The sequence below is a fragment of the Pinus tabuliformis genome, chromosome Q, assembly GCF_031772625.1.
Source record: "Pinus tabuliformis cultivar Carrire ecotype Pingquan chromosome Q, CPIR1, whole genome shotgun sequence".
Lineage (NCBI taxonomy): Eukaryota > Viridiplantae > Streptophyta > Pinopsida > Pinales > Pinaceae > Pinus > Pinus tabuliformis.
This window is the reverse complement of record NC_142296.1, coordinates 649,760,513-649,783,568: the sequence shown is the minus strand read 5'-3', so window position 1 is coordinate 649,783,568 and position 23,056 is coordinate 649,760,513.

The window sequence follows — 23,056 nt, the reverse complement described above, 5'->3', positions numbered from 1 at the left end:
ATATTGGGATCTCATAACTCCCACTCCTTGTAGAATGTCGTTGCGTAGTGTTTCTACTTGCTAGAACCCATCTAGCCCTCATATTTGATCCTTGTATGTATCTCATGGGTGGACCCTAGGTATCAGGAGTCTATCCCATGCCAGCCAACCTGCCATGCTCTTGCCAAACCATGCAGTGTGGTCCACTATCCCAACTCCTGACAATACATCTAGATACTACTCGGAGTGTGGGTGCCCTCCTGTAGACGAATTCTACCATCCACCATCCCTCAGGCTCATGTGACACCTCAGACTGTATCGCGCGAAGTGCGTCATGTAGTTCCCTCACAATCAACTCCCCATGTGTGAGCCCAGGAGTGGAACCTATGATACCTCGGTAATAAACCAAGCCATCCCTAAGCCTGCATCCGTCAGGTCGTGCCTCCACCAAACGTCTCAACTGGAGAGTCATGGGTGGGAGGTCCCAAAGGGTAGGATCAAGACTTTGTTGGGGTACTGAAGAATAACCCTATGGGTGCCCCTCTTTATGTCTCAGATCTGTTGATAAACCAGGAAAAGTCTTGTCTCTGTACACTACAGGATATCCTCAATTACCACTATACCACCATGTATCGTCTCGTGCCCTATCTGTGTCAAGGAACCAGTCACTCCCCGTGTGTACTCAGTGTGATGTAAGACACTCCTAGTCCACAACAAAATCCAACACACTACAAATCACCACTATGCACCTCCATGTCCACCGGTAGTCCACTGCTAAATGTTAGATGCTCCCACACGTCCCTAGATGTGATGGCCTAGAATTGTCTCTATGTGTCGGGCCACACCTGATCGGTATTATCACCTCCACCATCGCGTCACTATACCCATTGATGAATGGATATTCTCTCCAAATCCCCCCTGAGGGATGCGAGAAGTGAATCACCCTATGTGTCAACAGTGATGCCACCACTGCTTTTCTCCTCTACATTCTTTGTGCTGCTAATAGGTCAACTGTACCATCTAGGTTGTAGTCAACCGACATACCTGGGAAATGATAGGTAGTCCCACCCGGATCCCAATACCAGTCTGGGGTTTCAGTATCCCCAGTGCCTGGAAGCTCCTTACTAAGCTACACCCAGGTCCACCACCATCTCCATAGCGCACTCCATAGGGTACCAACTTAGAATATATCACCATCCAACCCCAAGAGAGGGATCGAATGCACAAACTCCTACACATCGAACAAGACCAACATGTGGATGTTGCACCCTGTGCAACTCTGATCATCTCATCCCACTACCTAGGTCAACGCATGAGATCTAAATAGGTAGTTATGTCTCTCTCTCTCTAATGGGAAAAGGTGAGCCAACAATGCTGCTAACCTAGTCATCCCCTCTGGTATGCCTAGACAACTCCACCTCTCTCAATCCAATGCATAGGAATGGGTTGATAACGTGGTAGATCTTGTCAATTCAACTCTGAAGCGAACTGTGCTGAAATCCTAATGTGTGGTCTCTATGCTACCCCTCATCAATGCTAGACCAATGGATGGTTGCACATCCTATTCCATCACGAGCTCGACATGAGCCTCCAACTGCTCCTCCATAGACAACCCAACATGCAAGATATGCTCACCAGTCAGTTGTAGGTGATTATCGTTTGGAAATTTTGTCATAGATATGGATGCCCCTATACCTATTGACCCCTCATCAATAGTGGAGATGTCTCACGGAACCTCATCAATGGATACCTTAACAACAGCTGACATCTCATTATTGGGTGTATGATCAACTCTCTCCTTGCCAACCATGACTCCTTGAACTAATCTCTCTTCTTCTTCCTTAATCCTCCTCATCATCCCCACAAAATTCCACTAAATCTCCATTGGTTTGTGCATGCCTCTTATTTCACAGAACTCCCAAAAAGAGAGGGATTCGTAAATGTCATGAATCAATGATTGGTATGCCCTCCATTTTGCTACCAATAACTCCACATTAGTTGCAATCATGTATGGATTCCCAATTTCTGAATGAATCAAATTCTCCCCCACATAAATCATCATTTGTTGCATCCTAATCACCTCATTCAAGGTTACCACCATGTTGTTTGATTATAACCTTTCTTTGGATCCCATGATTTTTTAATTTATTTTTTGGTCTTGCCATAGAACAAACGGTTTCCCACAGGCTGAGCCAAGATTATGGCTCTGATACCACTCTAATATTCCTAATGGAAATATACAATGATAAACAAATCAAACATAACCATAAACACACAGGAAAATATTCAAGCATCAGAACACCATTTTAAAGCCAAAAACTGCATTGTTGAGCCATTTTATTAATAAATAAGAGGTCACAATGAGGTGCGAGAAAGAATGTACCTGGGCTTTCTCAAGGCAAGCTCGCTAAAATCAAATGTATAATAAGAAGTCCCCCTCAAATATGTTGTTTCTCTATCTCCCAGCTATGTGTTGAACTACCTAGGAATACGTTGTTGGGCGTGAAGATCCATTGTTAGGGCCTCCTCCGGAGCTCAGAGAATTACGGGAAATTAACCCTGGCCTCTCCACCAATAACCCACAAAAACCCACGAAGGAATTGGCCAAATGTTGACCTCAGAATTTTGGCCCAAATTTCCCCTAGCTCCTTTAGATGTTTCCTAGATTGGGACCGATGTTTGACCCCTCAAATCTTCCCAGAAAATTCTGCCAAATTATTTCTAAGATTCATGTCAAAAACCCAGAAAAGCCTAGAAAGGGTTTGTCCTAGTTTTGATGCTCCAAAATTGACCGCAAATGTTTGGCCCTCCTTTAGAAGCAAAAGATGTAGCCTGTAGCAAATGTTGTGTTTTTTTCTCCACAAAAATACTGTAAAACCCCCCACAACACTTCCTTGTACTCCACCTCAATTTTTAGGCCCAAACTCCTTCACTCCTCAAATCCCAAGTGTGTCTCCTCCAAGCATTGTGTTGTCCCTACATTGTTGCTAGGTCTCCTCCACACAAACTCGCATTTCCACTGCTGGAACAACTAAAAAAGGATGGAAATCCTTCCTTGGGTTGGCACTCAAAGTCCACCAAAGAAAGGGTTGAGATCCCCGCTTGGAGACACTCGTGTACTAAACAACACTTGCAGACTTGGCTTCCGCTCAAGCATGCTATGTCAAATACAAGTTTCTAAATAGATGAATGAATGACCAAAATGAGTGCCTCTTGCTCTATTTATCAAAGAGCCTCCAAGATGCCCATGTGGGACTAGCTCGAATTTACCCCACCAAATTCACTCCAATGAGAGCGTACTCCACGAGTGGGTCATAATTCTCCATGGCGTGGCCCCCATGCTCCACTACAGCCAAAATATTTCCCTTCCTTCCTAATGTTTAGGCCCCCACTTAATCCCAAAATCCATGTGGGACCTCTAAACCCACATCTCCTAAAGTGAAAACATGAAATAAGACAAAATTGGGCAAGATTGATATTTTCCTTAGCAATATTGCTAAGCGGGAATATCACATTTGATGAAAGATTCACACATCTTTGCTTTCCACAATGTATCATGATCATCTCTAGCACTTGATTAAACAATCCTATGATCAACTTTTGAAGCCACACTACTTCATAACTTGCCAAACTAGCTGCAATATACTCGGCCTCTGCAGTGTTGAGTGCGAGAAATGTTTTCTTCCCACTCATCTAGGATATCATAGAAATACCCAAACCGAAGCAGCATCTTGATGTGTCATCTTTTCTTGCCACAATGTATCATGATCATCTCTAACTCTTGATTAAAAATCCTATGAGCACCTTTCGAAGCCTCACTACTTCACAACTCGCCAAACTAGTTGCAATATACTCAGCCTCTATAGTGTTGAGTGCGATAAATGTTTGCTTCCTGCTCATCCAGGATATCATAGAAATACCCAAACCGAAGCAACACCTTGATGTTCTCTTCGTCTCTTGGGCACTTCCTGCCCAATCGGAATCTATGTATCCATGTAGTTGTACTTCACCATTTGGGACATCTCAATCCATAATTGATTGTGCCACACAGATATCTAAACACATGATTTGTTGCAATCTAATGTAGATGCCTAGGTTCCACCATGAACTGGCTAAGAGTGCTCACTACACAGAAACTATTAGGTCTGGTATTAACTAGATACATCAAGGATCCGATCAATTTTTGATACATAGAGATCCACCAAATCGAGTTAGAGCCTCTTAGCTTCTTCAGATTGATCACATTGGGAGTGGCCATGGACTTGCAGTCCATCATCCAAAATATCTAAAGTATTATAATAATTTACTTCCCTTGATCAAGGAATATCTCACCACTATTTTTCCACAATTCTAATCCCAAGAAGTAATGCATCAAAACTAGATTCTTCGTCTCAAACTTAGAGGTCCACTCCCTCTTACATTGATCAATGAGATTTTTTGCTCCTGTTAAAAACAATTCATCAACATATAAAAGCAACATCACAGGCTCACCTTTAACAACCTTGCAGTAAAGACTTGGATTGGAATCACTATTGGTGATGTTGGAATTATGATACAAGTGTTGTCCTTGATGGCAACTCACTCACAGGTCAATTGAGTTTTGGAAAAAGGCAACTCACAGTTCAACAGGTATATTCAGAGGTTACAGGGCAATGGTACAGAAAAATAGGAAGATGGAACTAACGTCTACTGATCATAATAAATAAGGTAAAGGAAAAGGTTGATGTAAAGCAATTTAAGAAGTATACACAGGTCCACTTAGTCAAAATAGTGTATACACGCTGGTCCACAGAACAAAAAGAGCGTATACATATACACGCACTCCCACAAGAGGAAAAGCATGTACATGTTGGAAAACCAAGGTTTTGGTCCAAGGTATTGGTCCAAGGTATTTGGTCCGAGGTATTGACCCTAGGTATTTCGTCCGAGGTATTGACCATAGGTATTTGGTCCAAGGTATTGGTCCTAAGTGGTTTTGGTCTGAGGTATTGACAAAGGATCTAAGTATATAAGGAGGAGAAGATCAAAGGGATAAGGGTACAAGTAATGAATATCGTATGAAGTGTTAGATCAAAAGAAAATATGCATGTTATGGGTTTATGTTGCTTTGTTGATCTGAACTAAGTATGCACCTAAGTGTTTGATGATGGATCAGATCTAATTATGGATCGAGACCATAATGACTTATCATTATGTGATCTAATAATGGATATGCTAGATCTGATTGCTAACACACGTTTTATCCTTTCTATGTGATGATCAGGGTATGTCTAAAGTCTGGAATTACAATGAAGTTATAAGTAAGTATTTGCAGATCTGTACGTTGGTTCACTTTGGTGAAGGTGCGTATACACGCCGGTTTGGCTCTTCCAAGTAGCGCATGCAAAAGAAAAGCTTGATGTTCAAGGGTGACTGATCTATCATATCAATTTTGTTGTTTTATTGTTGTCTGTCAATGAAGTATTCTTAGATCTGAATGTAAAACTGAACGAATAAGGAGTTTGATATTTGATAGATTGATTGTATAAGTGAGAAGCAGCGATCTTTGTTGTTGCCTGTGTAAAGCTCTGTAAGTTGACAATAGATGTTCAGTATATTGCTGGTTGGTACAGACTTGATTCAAAAGTTTATGTTTGCAATAGCTTTGGAGGTATACGCAGGTTTGATTAACGGAAGTAGCGTATACACGCAGTTTGGGTTCAGCCAAGTAGCATATATAGTCTGATGCATGGTTTCTGAGGTTACAACTGGTTCTGAATGATGATGCAGGTTTTTAGGTTCAGCACAGTGTTCTGGTGACAGTGATCTGATTGTTTCAGATTAACTGCATGTTGGTTGATGAAGTTTGAGTTTCTAAATTTCTGATGGGTTATTGATGAGTCAAGGTCTTCATATGTCTTGATATGTGCCAGGAGCATCCAGTCTGAAAATTCATGAAACGTGGTCCCTGGTGGAAGAGTGGAGTTTTCTGTAGGCTGGCACCTATGTACTAGTAAACATATTGGCTAGTACAAGAGCTAGGGGGTTGTAGCTCCCTTCCAGTAGAAGCTGGAGAATGAGAGAAGGTTGTAACCTTCTGCAGGTAGAAGCTTGCGTACTGGTATGAGTCTGCACCAGTACAAGATTGTAAATAGATTTTCTTATTATTAAAAGAAGACAGAGACGATAACAGTTGGTGGTTTTCACCCACATTGGGTTTCCACCTTAAATCTTGGTGTTCATGTGTGTTGTTTATGTGTGATGGTTTATTATGTTTATACTGCACATGGTTACTGTTTATATGGTTAATGAAGTACTAATGCATTGATTAAAGATCAACATATGAAGAATTAACTAAATCATAAGTTTGTTGGATATACGTTGGTTACCTCAAATACAGTTGCGTGTACATGTGAGTTACCTTCATTTAAGTAATGTATATAAATCAGAGTATGAAAAGAAAAATCTATTGATTTGACTAATACTGATTCACCCCCCTCTCAATATTATTTACAACAATTGGTATCAAAGCAGGTCCTTCAGAAGAAGCTTGATTGCTTGAAGGAAGATCTATCAAGATGAATAATCACGAAAGCATGGGATCATCAGACCACCAATATTCATTGGGAGAAACTTTGTTTATTGGAAAATAAGAACCACAGCCTATCTACAATCTCTTGGAACATATGTCTGGGAAATTGTCGATGGAGGATATAATTTTGCAACAGCAATTCCTACAGACACCGCAGGTAAAAATCAATATGAAACCATTGCCAAAGTTGTCAATACTTGATCTAATAATCACCCTATGAGTGATCTCAGTTAAGAATTTATTAAATGAAGGTATTACAGACTCATATGTTAGTGTGTGTGTCTATGTTATTTAAGCAACGGATCGATCAAATTGCAAATACACAGACACTTGAAATGGAAAACAGTAGAGAAATACAACAAGCAAAGACAAGAACACAAGAAATTAATAAGGAGTTCACCCTATCCTCCAGGGCTACATCTCTGGTCCAACTCTCAATGGTGGCCTTCTTTTATTGTGTCTTGAAGCAGAGAATTACAATGAAGGAGCTCAATATGAGTCTCCTGAAACAAATTGGCTTGGCAGGGTGGTTCTTAGATTCCCCAAACCACTGAAGTACACAAACTCTATTCTCTACCAGCTCTTTAACCTCTCTGGTCTGACAGATCCTCTCAGGGATGGCTTGAATCTCTCAAGCTCTCTAGTGCTTGACGCTACCTTTGGTCAACTCGGCCCTCTGTCTTCTTTCTACTTTTTCTTCACTGATTCTTTCTCTTCTCTGTCTTCTGTCTTCGGTGTTCCTCTCTGGGTTCCCGACTCTTTCGTGCTTTCTGTTCTTTGTTCATGGCTTCTAAGCCATTTGGGCTCATGGTGATTCGGTTGCCCTTCCACCTTTGTCGGATCGCCTGCTTGTAGCTGCGCTTGGAGTTCCCTGTTCTCAGCATCATCAACAGGCTCTCATGGATGGCCACTTGTCCTCCTACAAACTACGCCAGCCTGCGTCATTGGTTCAATTCTTTGTTTACGTCGTGGAATGAGTCTTCTGCCACCTTGGCGGTCAAAGCAGACCTCAGATTCTTCTAAATCACGGGTTAATCCCTCTTTAAATTCGGCTTCTCCATCGGTCATGATCTCAGCCATTAGATCTAGAGCCCCCAGATCCGACGTCATTCGCTCGTCCCACACGGTTGACCAGCTCGACCGTTAGCGCGCGATGAGTGGTGATTTTCTCTCTCCTCCGCTTGCCACACGTCAAGTGCTGAGTGAAATTGCTCCTTTTCCATCAAAACTGCTTACCACCCATGGATGCCCCCGATCAATACCGTCGGTTTTGGAGTGGGTCCCACCTTTAGCGCTTAGCCTTTTATCCCACGGTTTTCCTGGCTCCCACGCAATCGAGTGCTTAGGGCTTCCCCATTTTGAGGGTTATCGCACATCAAAAACCTCCTCTGTTTCCCGATCCAGGCCTCCCAAGGGATAATTTTCACTCCCGCGCAGTCTCCATGGGCCTCGGTCAGTGCGCTTTGACCGAGGTCCTCGTCGTTCCGCGCTGGCTGCCATTGCCACTGGTTTAGAGGTGTTTTTGATCGCCATTGTAAATTCTCTGAAGTCTGTCCCGACCTGGTACAACCATGGCTCTGTTAATTATTCTTTATGGATCCAATTCGGATCACAGCCTTCCCACTGAAAAGCTTTTGCACCACCAAAAGTTGGTTTTCTTTCAAGCATCGACTAAGTGAGGGTACTGTTGTCTCACTTGCCCAATCTCAATCCACTTTGCACTACTCGACTTTGAACCTTTGAGTCCAATTCTGAGGTACTCAACATCTCCTCTATGCATTGTCCTCACCTTCCTGTCCAAGACTGTGTCTTCCTACAATTCATTCAGATATTCAGGTAGCAGGTCATCAATAGAAGGCAATTGACTTTGCTCTTCAGGATCCTCAATTAGTTAAGGTTCAAACAATATCAAGCAATCTGCATTTACGACTGAGTAGATGTGCATGTAAGCTGGTAGATCAAGGTGAAAAGCATTTTAACCATTCTTCTCAAGTATCCTAAAAGGTCCATACCTGATAGGATTTAGCTTTTTACCTTCACCTTGCATCTTTTCCTTGCTGATATACAGCCAGACCTGGTCTCCAACTTGAAAACTATGCTCCATCCAATGCTTGCCATGCCTTGCCTTGTATTTGGCTTGGCTCTTTTCCAGCTGTTCCTGTACTGCCCGGTGGATCTCCTGGATCTATTCAATGAACCTAGTTGCCTTGTCCACATCACTGTGTCCAGCAACTGTGGTATCTTTACCAAAGACAAAATCCAAAGGAGACCTTGGTATGAAACCAAAACAAGTTTCAAAAGGAGATCTTTGTGTAGAAGAGTGTCTTGCTCTATTGTAAGCATGCTGCACATAACATAAGTGTTCATCCCAAAGCTTAGGATTTTTGCTGCACTATCCTCTGAGTAACTAGATCACTGTCCTGTTAACTACTTCTGTCTGGCCATCGGTTTGTGGATGAAAAGTTGTGCTTTTCTTCAGTTGGGTGTCCATCAACTGCCACAGACTTCACCAAAAATTCCCCACAAATCAGGTGTCTCGATCAGATACAATAGAAGTGGGTAATACAAAATGACCCTGTTAGAGTCGGTCTAGTTATCCCTCTGTCAGAGATCAAAGCTCTTTTTTTCATTTCATGTTTAGGTGTCCCATCAGTTTCGATTAGTTGCATTTCGTTAGGCACGCCATAACTCTGACAGAATGGTTTGTGTTACTCATTCCCCTCATGCTTGGCACTGCTGGTTCAGGTCTATTCATAAAAATAAGTCTTCAAAGGTCATGTACAGTCCTGTTTCAAATTTCTGGGTCATAACAATGGTTCTTGGTCATTAGGTCTTGGGTTGAGTCAGTCTTGTTTTGCAAAGTCTAAGAAGACCAGCAGGCCAGAGGGATGTCCTCGATAGGTGGTTACTTCAATAATTTTCATCATTATACAGATAAATTAGGACTTCTCTTCAAAACTCTGTTTTGAAGATAAGTCGTCATCTCATTTTTGTAAAAATCTTCAAAAATTTCAGTTCTTGAATCGTCCAAGCACAGCCTTGGTCTCCTTTGCCAGATCATATCATAGCTATCCCTGCAAAGAATTGCAAAGAAAATCATTATTTCAACCAAATTTAAGGAGGAAACCAAAAAGGTCAGAAGTCTATTAATCCTGAAAAAGTGTCAACGACAAAACATTACAAAATGGGTCATGGACCAAGCAAAAATCAAAAGGGAGTCTTTATAAAGATATTTCATGACATTTTCAACTCATTTTGCATGCCAAGAGTGAAGAACATCATTCCAAAGCGAAATTGTGAGTTTGTGAGGAAGTTGGAGCAGTTTCAGGGGTGCGCGACGCATTGGACTAGGCACGCGACGCATCAGGCAAAAAATCGCAGTGTAAAAATACACGCGCGCGGCGCGTTGGGTGAGGCGCGCGGCGCACTGGGGTTTAAGCCCAAAATTTGCTTGGAAACGCATGAACTCGCCTCCTCTCCGCACAAAATTGCAGGTAGGCTCACATCCACCACTTGTGCTTGGTTTTTGAAAGATAAATGTAATGGGTTCATGATATGTTTGCCTTAGAAATCCAAGTGGAAAGCCCTCCTTGTCAATGAAATTGTTGTAGGGTTTGAATGCAAAAAATTGTTGTAAGGGTTTCAAAAACAGAGTGTAACCAAGGTTGTCATTATTTCTCCATTTCCCTTTGTTTCCCATTCCAAAATTCACCCTTATTTTTCCCCATTAATACCCTCCTTCATCCTACACTATAATCCCTCAAATCCTAGTCCCTCACCTCTATTACAAAACACATTATCCTTATCATTTCCCTTCCCTTTTCTAAGTCCCTTGTTTTTATTTCCAAATTCCCTAATTTTTCCCCTTTCCTAATATTCCCTTGTGCATTTGTGTCCCCTTGGTCACAGCATTTTTAGAGCAAAAGAACAGTTTACAAGCAATTGTGCACGCAGTTTATACATCAGCATATATATTCCAGCTATCTTGTTTTCAAAGACATGTCAGAGACCGAGTCATTCTATGAGCAGGAGTATGATAGTGATTCTACACCGGAGGTAAATGTGCCAAATGTGCCACGGAGGTATCGCAGAAGTGGCAAAAGTGGTCAGCATGTCAGGGAGGAGCCTACTTCTTTGGCCCAATTGCAAGCTTGCCCACTTGCAATGGATTGTTTTCGACGTCAATCATGTTTCCAATACTGTGAGATGATCTCACAAATCCAGCATCATCGGGAACTAGTTCGTTTATTTGTTCTACATTTACAGGATGGTCATGTAAACCTTGCCAGAGTGAATTTCACCTTGTCACCCGAGACTATTGCTCAGGCCACCAGGATACCAAATGTAGGGGAGGAATGGAGTAAAAGCCAGCTGTTAGACAGATTCTACTATGAGCCATATATCAAACCCAGGTATATGAGACACTTGAGCGTAGTTTTTCCTTTCAGATTCCTAAGGGATGAGTATGCACCATTGATGAAACTCATCATTCGATATTTCAGTTGTGAGGGCAGATTCTCGCGTCTCTATGCGTATCATGTCCATTTGTTGATGCATTTCACGAGGGTACGTATGATGAACATTCTGTTTTTCATGTGTCACAACATAGAGAGGATGGTGCCTTTAGTACAAAGGAAGAGCCCAGCACATCAGCACAAGAGCATATATCATTATGCGTTGATCAAAATCATAGTGATGCATCAGTTGGCATAGCAGGGCATTACTTGGGAGGATTTCATTGTTGGGTTGTGTTATATTCTTTCCACGTAGTTAATAGGGGGTTTGAAGGGCACCCGTAACCCCACTTTATGGGGTCCATAAAATTTTGGTTTTGGACCATATGTTAGGTTGGGCGTACCCACCTATGGTTTTGTGCATGATTTTCGCACATTTTTTTTGGACGCGATGGTTTTCGGTCCATGGTATTGGACGCAATGGTTTTCGGTCCATGGTATTGGATGCTTCGGAATGTATAAATATGTATTGTAACATTGAAAGGAACATAATGAAAAATCAAGCTGGTAGTCCCGGTTTTGGGATCCAGGGAAAAATCTCTGTGCATATGTGTTTTATGGGTTATGCTCTCGCATTGTTTATTTTCTTTGTTTAAGAATTCGTATGCAGGTAATTTCTGTACAGGGTTAAAACCTACATTTGGTATCAGAGTTGTTTTGGCTTCAAGGGGACGCCTTTGTTGCTGAGGGGTTTCGCTCGGGCCTGTGGTAGACCTTGTTCAATGGGAGATCTGCGAGATCGATTCTGGTGGTGAAAGAAGATGGCGAGCAGTGGAAAGATAGAGATTGAGAAGTTCAATGGTCAGAATTTTGAGTTGTGGAAACTCAAGATGGAGGATCTGTTGGTGGATAAAGATCAGTGGATCGTGGTAGATCCAGGTACTAAACCATCGGGAGTGACCGATGAAGAATGGAAGAAGTTGGATCGGAAGGCAAAGAGCACAATACGATTGTGTGTCTCAGATTCAGTATTGCTGAATGTATCAGGGGAAGCTACGGCAAAGGCTTTGTGGGTCAAGTTAGGGACTTTGTACCAATCTAAGTCTCTGGTGAATAAACTGTTCCTGCGGAAAAAGCTGTATAACCTGAGGATGAAAGATGGAGACTCGGTGACAGAGCATCTGAATGCGTTTAATACTGTGGTAATTCAATTATTATCTGTTGATTTAAAATTTCAGATGAAGATAAGTGCATCAGTCTATTGTGTTCTCTACCAGATTCGTGGGATAGTCTGGTTATTGCAATAGGTAGCAATGCAACTGCTTTGTAGTTTGATGAAATAGTCTCAGCCTTGCTGACGGAGGAGATGAGACGGAAAAATATGGACAACCAGAATGGTGATGCCTTGTCTGTACGAGGACGGTCCCAGAACAGAAACAAAAATAAGTCATCGAGTGGGAGATCTAAATCTAGAGGGAGATCTAAATCTCCAGGAAAACCTACAAAGGTGGTGTGCTGGAAATGCGGAAAGGAAGGGCACTTCAGAAGGGATTGTAAATCTAAAGCTCCTGATAAAGGAAAGGGATCTGATGATGCTCCTTTTGCAGAGGCGAAAACCACCTCAGATGAAGGTGGGGATGTGTACTTGGCTTCTTCAAGTACACATGTAGATCATGAGGCATGGTTGATTGACTCAGGTGCATCCTTTCACTTCACTCCCCATAGAGAGTGGTTCTGCGAGTATGAGAAATACGATGGTGGTGATGTCTTCTTAGGAGATGATAGGAAGGCTAGAATCATTGGTCGGGGAAAAGTAAAGTTGAAGTTGCAAGGTTGAAGGGTTAGAACACTTCCGGGTGTTCTACATATTCCTGCATTGGCCAGAAATCTGATTTCTGTAAGCAAGTTGGATGATGTAGGTGTAAAGACGGTGTTCAAGAAAGATAACTGCAAGATGGTTCGAGGAGCACTGATATTGATGCGGGGAGTTCGGATTGGAACTCTGTACAAGCTGCAAGGTAGCACTGTTGTTGATGGGTGCAATAGTTCTGTGGTTCCTGAAAATGGGGTAGAAAATCTAGTGGTCTCTGGAGAGAAGACCATGTTGTGGCATCAAAGGCTTGGACATATTGGAGAGAAGGGCCTTCTAATACTTCATGGTAAAGGTATAGTAGAAGGTATGAATGATAGCTCTCTGGATTTTGATTTCTGTGAAAATTGTGTGTATGGGAAGCAGAATCGGGTGAGTTTCCCCTCTGGTGGTAAGAGGACGAAACAAATATTAGAGCTTGTGCACAGTGATGTGTTTGGACCTGTGAAGGTTCCATCACTAGGTAAGTTTGTGTACTATGTATCATTCATAGATGACTTCTCAAGGAATACATGGATATATTTCCTTAAGAAGAAATCTGAAGTCTTTGACAGGTTTAAAGAATTTAAGGCTCTGGTGGAAAATCAGACAGAGAAGAAGATAAAGGTGCTGAGGACAGATAATGGTGGAGAATTTTGCAGCAAGGAATTTGAAGAATTTTGTAAGAAGTGTGGTATAGCACGGCAGAAGACTACTCCATATACACCTCAGCAAAATGGAGTCGCAGAAAGAATGAACAAGACGTTGATGGAAAGGGCAAGAAGCATGCTCAATGGTGTCGGGTTAGGACAGGAATTCTGGGCAGAGGCAGTGGATACTGCATGTTACCTGATCAACAAATCACCTTCATCAGCGTTGGAGGATAAGACTCCACAAGAAGTATGGACTGGTAAGAAACCTTCTCTTTCACATCTAAGGGTATTTGGATGTGATGCATATGTACATGTTCCAAAGGAGAAACGAACCAAGTTGGATAGTAAATATGAAAAGTTCATCTTTATTGGGTATAAGGATGGTTTAAAGGGTTATAAGCTTTGGAACCCAGTCACACAGAAGGTTGTGTACAGCCGAGATGTGTTGTTCAGAGAGGTAAAAGATGTTATTCAACATGAAGTCCAACCAAAGGAACCTGAGAAGATAGAGTTTGAGCCAAAGGAGGAAGAATCAGACTCTACAGCAGAGGAGGAATCAGAAGATGAAGAGCCACAAACTCCAGCTGTGAGAAGATCAGTTCGAGAAAGAAGGCAACCAGAAAGGTATAGTCCATCTGCTTTCAGTTCAAATTTTGCTTTGTCTGTTACTGATGATGATCCCAGAACTGTGAAGGAAGCAGTGGATTCAGAGGATGGAAAACTCTGGAAAGAGGCCATGGTCGATGAAATGGCATCTTTGCACAAAAATGAGGTTTGGGATCTGGTGGAGTTGCCGGCTGGAAGGAAACCCATTGGCAGCAAATGGGTGTTCAAGAAGAAGACAAATGCAGAAGGAAAGGTGGAGAAATACAAAGCTCGGTTGGTAGCAAAAGGTTATTCCCAGGTGCCAGGAATTGATTTTGGTGATATTTTTTCTCCTGTTGCCAAGGTAACTTCTATTAGATTACTTTTATCTATTGTTGTTGCTTTTGATTTTGAGGTAGAACAGATGGATGTGAAGACAACATTTCTTCACGGGGATTTGGAAGAGGAAATCTACATGAAGCAACCTGAAGGTTTTGCGGTGAAGGGTAAGAAAGAACTGGTATGCAAGTTAAAGAAGTCTCTGTATGGGTTAAAACAGTCACCAAGGATGTGGTATCAAAAATTTGATACATTTATACGGGGACTTGGCTTCACCAGAAGCAAAGCAGATCATTGTGTGCATTTTAAATTAATTGGTGACCGTATTATTTATCTGGTCTTGTATGTGGATGATATGTTGCTGGTTGGAAATGACAAAGAAATTATCCAGGATTTGAAGACCCAATTGTCCTCCAAATTCGACATGAAAGATCTTGGTGCTGCAAACTATATTTTGGGCATGGAAATTAAAAGAGATCGGTCAAAGAGGAAGCTCTGGTTAAACCAGAGGAATTATGTTGAGACAATACTCCATAGGTTTAATATGCAGGATAGTAAACCGGTGAAGGTTCCTATTCCTGTAGGTGTGAGGTTATCTGCTGAACAGTGTCCCAAGACACAAGAAGAGGAAGAGGACATGTCCCGTGTTCCATATGCAAGTGCAGTGGGTAGCCTGATGTATGCAATGGTCTGTACTAGACCAGACATTGCACATGCAGTGGGAGTATTGAGCAGGTTTATGTCAAAACTTGGGAAGGAGCATTGGACAGCAATGAAGCGAGTTTTCAGGTATTTGCGTGGCACTAGTGATTATGGTTTGTGCTACCAAGGAAGACCAGGATTGGACAGAGTGTTGGATATTAATGGCTTTGTTGATGCAGACTGGGCTGGAGATCTGGATCAGAGAAGATCTACAAGTGGGTATGTGTTTAACCTATTTGGAGGTGCAGTCAGTTGGATGAGTAAGAAACAATCTGTAGTGGCACTATCAACTACAGAGGCAGAATACATGGCAGCCACTCATGCAAGCAAGGAAGAAGTTTGGTTGCAGAGATTGTGTTCAAGTATGGGGTTAGTACAGGGAGCTATAAGAATAGACTGTGACAGCCAAAGTGCAATTTTCTTGGCAAAGAACCCTGCTTATCATTCAAAGATAAAGCACATTGATGTTCAATATCACTTTGTGAGGGATATGATAGAAGACAAAAAGGTGTTGCTGGTAAAGGTGGACACTTTGAAGAATACTGCAGATGCATTGACAAAATCTGTGAGCTCTGAGAAGTTCTCTTGGTGTAGAGAAGTAATGGGAATCTCGGGGCTGCAAAAATGACTAAGCTCTCCTGTGGCCCCCTGTTGAAAGAAAACAACAAGTGGGAGATTGTTGGGTTGTGTTTTATTCTTTCCATGTAGTTAATAGGGGGTTTGAAGGGCACCCATAACCCCACTTTATGGGGTCCAGGGCAGCACCCCGGAAAATTTTGGTTTTGGACCATATGTTAGGTTGGGCGGACCCACCTATGGTTTTGTGCATGATTTTCGCACATGTTTTTTGGATGCGATGGTTTTCGGTCCATGGTATTGGATGCTTCGGCATGATTAAATATGTATTGTAACATTGAAAGGAACATAATGAAAAATCACGCTGGTAGTCCCGGTTTTGGGATCCAGGGAAAAATCTCTGTGCATATGTGTTTTATGGGTTATGCTCTCGCATTGTTTATTTTCTTTGTTTAATAATTCGTATGCAGGTAATTTTTGTACAAGGTTAAAACCTACATTCATCTCCCGTGATTAATTCGTAGTGCTACAGTCGCCTCCCAAGATAGTTCATGATGAGGGAGCGCCTTCACACCAGCTAGGCTTTCCCGAGACTGAGCATATAAGTGCTCCTCCATATGTGACATACCAGCGAGGCCACAAGGCCTTATTTGCATCTACACGATGAGTACTATCTCCACCCGGGGTGGAAGGGGTCACATTGACTTCATCAGCACAGCGAGTATTATCTCCACATCATGTGGAAAGGTTCTCGCCTTCTTCTTCAGCACAGGTACAGATCCAGGATAGGGGCAAGAGGCCCATGTTTGATGAGGGTCCTTCAAGAGGTCAGGACACAGATATCATTGATCTTGATGCGAGCTCTCCTAGCTCGGAGCTAAAAGAGATCATCCGACAGCAAAGGGCTGAAAATGACTTGCTGTAAAAGAAATTTCAGATGGCTAAGTGGACGATCAACTACTTGGAGCAGCGCAACAAACAGCTGGAAGATGAACATACACTTTATGAGCTACGACAAATCCGGGAAGACCGAGACTTGGCCCGAAAGAGACCCGTTGATTTGACACCGATTGATCGAGAGTCTATGCTCATCCGGGTGAACACTCATTTGGAGAAATTGTTGGCGAAGGCAAATAGAGACAAGGACATGCTTCGTCATATGAAAACTCACTATTGGGCTCGCATGCATGTTTTCAAAGCAAAAATGAAGATCCTTAAGAGGCGATTGAGCAAGGCACTAAAACGGCGGAAAAAGCCCGATCCACTCCAAATTTTGGCCGAGGCTTCATTGGCGGGGCACAATACATGATAGAGGGTCTTTACTCCGAATTTGAGCAAATCTGGAGAAATTTTTGTCATTTTTAAAAAATTTGTCCTAAAAACAGGTTTTTTGGCTCAACGCGTAGCGCACCGCACGCGACCCATAAGATTGGGAGGTCCAAATCACAAATGGCTTGTAGTGTTGGATTTTTCATGATGAAATATACATGCTAAGCTATGGCCAAAGCATTTCATCAAGTTCTGCGTGACCAAAAGGCTCAAAAACACCATGAAAATCACCTTTCTGCCACCTTTTGCACCAACAGGAAGTATTTCTGGGAGAATGCACTTTTGGAGGGACAAATGGACACCAAATTGGAAAATTTCACTTGGGTTGGAAATTAGACATCTAGGGCTTTCCAACAAGCCAACCTGAGCTCAATTTGGATGCTGGGAAGTGCCCCAAAAACAGGTGGAAAGGTGCGCGGCGCATAGGGCTCAAGCGCGTAGTGCACAGGGTTTTTTGGCACAATTTTCATCTTCAGCTCAGGAAACGAAGCCAGTTTGACCAGTTTTTACTTGTGATGTGATTTTTTCACTCCTCTTGATGTAATTAATGAAACATGATGTAATTTTGGCACTTTATTACTTGTTCTAGAAGATTCATTCACTAAAAAGTGAAAATTAAATGAATGAATCAGTTTCCTACCTTATAGAGGCAAGTTGTTTTGACTGCCTAGATTGTAGTGCTTTGTTTAGAATTGGTTGAAACAGCTCCTAGGATGATGATCTCGACCCCTAGAGGCAAGGGAATGGGTTGGCTTGCCTATATTATGTATTTTCTTAGTCATTTTCATGGTTGGACTCTTGGGGAAAAGGTTTTGAGACTCTATTGTACATTTTACTTCAACATTTTGGCAAAGGAAAGACCAGGGTTTTGCAGCACTGTTTGGAATTCATGTGGCTTTATGTCTTGATGGTGTGCTTCTTTCAGTACTTGTAAGTTGTTATGTGTATCATTTTCCTTCTCTCATCTTCTGCAATTGAACAAATGAAGTGTTAAGGTAGAATTCATAATCTGTAATGCTCTGCCTTTAAGTTTGTTTGATCTCCTATGTTTTCATCTGTTTAAGGAGAATTCTTGAGGTTTCCTTGCTCTCCTTAGCTCCTCACCTGTCTGATCTAATCACCTCATTAGCTTTTAAGGCATCAAACAATTGCCTACCTTGCTCCAATCAGACCTCTGCAGAAACTGTCTCATCCCTGCACCCAAAATTGCCTTTCCCTTTGATTCAACAAAAACCCCAAAAAATCACCTTTAAACCTCTGCACTTAATACCTAACCTAATATTAGTTACAATTTCAGTCATCTCGAGCCTCGTTGATTATATTTTTCCGAGATTGACCCGGAGAGAGCCCTCTCCTGTCCTCGTAGGGCTAGCTACGAGGCTGAGCGTGGTTTGATGTTGCCTTGAGTTTTGCCTTCCTCAGCCTGGGGGAAATTTGAGCATTAACAGAACCCATACATGTTCAAAGAATAGTTTTGCAGTTTGTTCAGTTGTAATCTATTTATTACAAGGTATCAAAATACACATTTCGTTGAACCTATCCACAACCACATACAGATAATCATGACCTTTCCTAGATTTAGGCAGTCCTCCAACAAAATCCATGGAAACACTTTCCCAAGGGTGAGAAGGAACTGGTAATGGAGTGTACAAACCTAGTTTTCTATTGTTGGGCTTGCTTTTAGCACACATAGTACACCCTCTTACATATCTAGAAACTGTCTCATTCATTTTCGGCCAATAACAAAACCTTTGCAGATGTGCAACTATTTTACTTACCCCAAAGTGACCTGATATCAGAGAAGTGTGTGTCTCTCTAATTATCTTTACCTCTCTGTTTGTGGAATGCAGAGTTTCCCACAATGATACAAGATTCAATCCTTCATATGATAATCCAATTCTTCTACCTTTTTGCCTTGACTCAAAGTTGCACATACATCTTTAAAATCTATATCTTGAGCATATTGTTCAATGTAGCTTTCATGTAGTACATAATTATGCTTAAGTATAGTATATGCATTAATAATGGGTCTAGACAACATGTCTGCAACTTTGTTATGTATGCCCTTTTTGTATCTGGTGACCAAATGAAACTGTTGTAGAAAACCCATCCACCTGTAATGTCTTGATTGCTGCAACTTAGTTTGGGAGTGTAGATATTGAAGTGGTTGATGATCAGTATGTTTTACTGTCACTTTACCCATTAAGTAACGTTTCCACTTTTTCACGCTCTGAACTAATGCATACAATTTTTTATCATATGTAGGATAGTTAACTACTGCAAGATTAAAAGTCTCAGAATGATAACATATGGGTTTACCGTTTTTGTGTCAACACTGCTCCCATGGCATAGTCACTGGCATCTATTTGGATCTCAAATGGTCTTTGTAGATCAGGCAGTGCTAGTACAGGTGTTGTACTAATCTTTTCTTTCAAGGTGTCGAAGGCTTTCTAATGTTTGCCTCCCCACTGAAACACCTTGTTCAATCTTGTCAAAGCATGTAAGGGAGCTGCAATTGAGGAAAAGTTAGAGATGAACTTCCTCCAATAATGTGCTGCTCCTAAGAAGCTTCTCACTTATGTAGCAGACTTTGGTTTAGGCCAGTTTACAATGACTGCCACTTTAGAGGGATCTATTTTCAATTCACCACCCCCTACTATATGACCCAAATAATTTAGAGAGGTTTTGCCAAATTCACATTTGGAGAGTTTAACATAAATTTTTTCTCTTTTCAAAACATCTAATGTCTTCTTAACATGCTTTAAGTGTTCCTCCCACATTTTACTAAAAATCAGAATGTCATCCAGATACACAATAACGAAATCATCAAGAAAAGGTCTGAGTACATCATTCATTAATCTCATGAAAGTAGCAAGGGAATTGGTCAAGCCAAAAGGCATAACCAGCCACTCATACAATCCCTGCTTTGTTTTGAAAGCAGTCTTCCATGCATCTTTCTCTGCAACTCTGACTTGATGGTATCCACTGTGCAAATCCAGCTTGGTGAAATAAACAGCTTCCTTTATTTGATCTAAAATATCATCTATGCAAGCAAGGGGATAATGATTTTTGATTGTTATCTTATTCAGTGCTTGATAGTCAATGCACATTCTCCACGAGCCATCTTTCCTTCTCACCAAAATGATTCGTGACCCACATGGTGATGTGCTAGGCCTGATGAACCCCTTCTTGAGCAACTCCTGCACTTTCTTCTTGATTTCAACATTCTCTAAAGAAGACAACCTATACATTCCAATGTTAGGCAATGGAACATCTTGCTGCAAAATAATATCATGTACTATTTTCTTTTTGGGCGGCAGACCTTTAGGTTCTTGAAACAGGACATCATACTCTGAAACAATCTTTTCTATATCAGCTTGCTGCTTAGCATTACAACCCTCAAATACATTGGTTTTATCAGGTTTCTTTTCCTTTACAACCATTAGTAAGAATTGTTTGCATGAATTTATCATTCTTTTCATCTGCCCTGTATGAGAGTATAATTATTCTTGAGCTTATGAGCTCTTACAAAGTTTTCGATTCCATCTTTAACAAGTAGATGCTTGTTCTTAGCTCTATAGAAAATAGCTTTTCTATCATACAAGTAAGGACTTCCTAAAACAATTCCACATATATCCAAAGGAATTATGTCTAACTCAACCTCATCTACAAATGTTGACCCAAAAGAAAACTTGAGTTTGCATTGTCTAGTCACTTGTAGTTGTTTTTTAACATTCAACCATCCTAATGGGTATGGTTTCTTGTGAGGTGTAGTTGCTAATCCTAATTTCTTTACAATTACTTTAGAAATAAAATTTACTTGTGAGCCACTATCAAATAAAGTATCAATCTTTTGATGTTTGGAAATAACTCGAATATGGAAAAGCTCATGCCTTTTTCTCTCATGTTATTCATCAATAACAGATTGAGCAGAATTACTAATAGATGCTTCAGAATTCTTACCTTTTATACTTGTGGCTGCAATGATTGTTTCATCTCCCAAGTATGACCCCAAATCTTTTTGAATAGCTGCAGCAGTCTTCTTCTTCTTTCACTCGGACTTCTTAGGTCTCAGCTCTGGATGCAGAATCAATAGTGCTCATCATCATGCCCATCCTTTTTACAGTGAGTGCATGAAGCTTTGCCTTTCTGTGCAGTGTTAGTCTTCCTTGATTTCCACTTCTGTTTTCTTTTCTCCTTGCTCTTGCTTGCAGTGGGTTGGGATGGTCCCCCAACTTCTGGATTTCCATTCTTTCCTCTAGCCTCTAGATGAGTAGCTTGTACAGACACCTCATCTATACTAGTGGGATTAAACATGAGGATGGTATGCCTCATGTAGCTGTGTATACCACCAATGTACTTCAAAAGAGTCTTTGGTGAGTCTAATGAGATCCCTAGAATCAATGCTCTATTTCTAAATTCTTGAGTGTACCCTTGCACACTTTTCCCTTTCAACTATCGAAGAGTTTTCCAACTCATCATGGCTTGTTGCATGTAGGCCAATGGATAGAACTTCTTCTTAATTGCAGAAACAAAGTCACTCCAGACAGAGATGGTCTTACCATGTCTTTTCATGTCAGCTTGGGTTCTACCTTCCCACCAAACCAAGGCAGTACCTCCTAGGCATAGGCTTTCCAGCTAAATTTTTCCCTTGTCTGAATCGATGTTATGTACTCTGCAATACACATCAATTTGTCTAATCCAATCGTCCAACTTTTCAGCATTTAGCTCTCCATCGTATATAGGCAAGTCAAATTTAACATCTAGCTTAATCAAAGATGCTTTCTTATTATGCACAGGGCTATTAGGAGGTGTGAGAAAGTTTTCCTCTTTCCCTTTTCCTTTTGAGTGGTCATGGGTATGAGATTCTTCTTCTTCTTTATTTTGTTTAGAACCTGATGAATCTTCATCCTTATGCATTCTAAAGTACCTATACATTTCTTCTACCATAGAATTTATAGCTAGGAAACTCTCTATGAATTGAGGGTCTGGCCCCACAGAACCTTCCTCTGACATTGTGTTCCGAGGATAGACTCTCCCAATTTCAGGATTAGTTTTGACCAACTCTCCTTCTCCTAATTTGAGCTTTGATCTAGTGATCATTCAACAGCTAAACCAACACAAGCTTGTCTAACCTTACAGCCTAAAGCTCTGATACCACTTGATCTGATAATCACCCTATGAGTGATCTCAGCTAAGAATTTATTAAATGAAGGTATTACAGACTCATATTTTGGTGTGTGTGTGTCTATGTTATTTAAGCAACGGATCGATCAGATTTCAAATACACAGACACTTGAAATGGAAAACAGCAGAGAAATACAAGCAGAGACAAGAACACAAGAAATTAGTAAGGAGTTCACCCTATCCTCCAGGGCTACATCTCCGGTCCAACTCTCAGTGGTGGCCTTCTTTTATTGTGTCTTGAAGCAGAGAATTACAATGAAGGAGCTCAATATGAGTCTCCTGAAATAGATTGGCTTGGCAGGGTTGTTCTTGGATTCCCTAAACCACTGAAGTACACAGACTCTCTTCTCTACCAGCTCTTTGACCTCTCTGGTCTAACAAATCCTCTCAAGGATGGCTTGAATCTCTCAATCTCTCTGGTGCTCGACATTGCCTTTGGTCAACTCAGCCCTCTATCTTCTTTCTGCTTTTGCTTCACTGATTCTTTCTCTTCTCTATCCTCTATCTTCGATGTTCCTCTCTGGGTTCCCGACTCTTTCGTGCTTTCTATTCTCTGTTCATGAATTTTAAGCCATTCGGGCTCATGGCAATTCGGTTCCTATTCCACCTTCGTCAGATTGCCTACTTGCAGCTACGCTTGCAATTCCCTGTTCTCAGCGTCATAATCAGGCTCTCAGGGATGGCCACTTGTCCTCCTGTGAACTGTGCCAGCCTGTGTCTTCGGTTCAATTCTCAGTTTACGTTGTGGAATGAGTCTTTCGCCACCTTGGTAGTCAAAGCGGACCTTAGATTCTTCTAAATCGCGGCTTAATCCCTCGTTAAATCCGGCTTC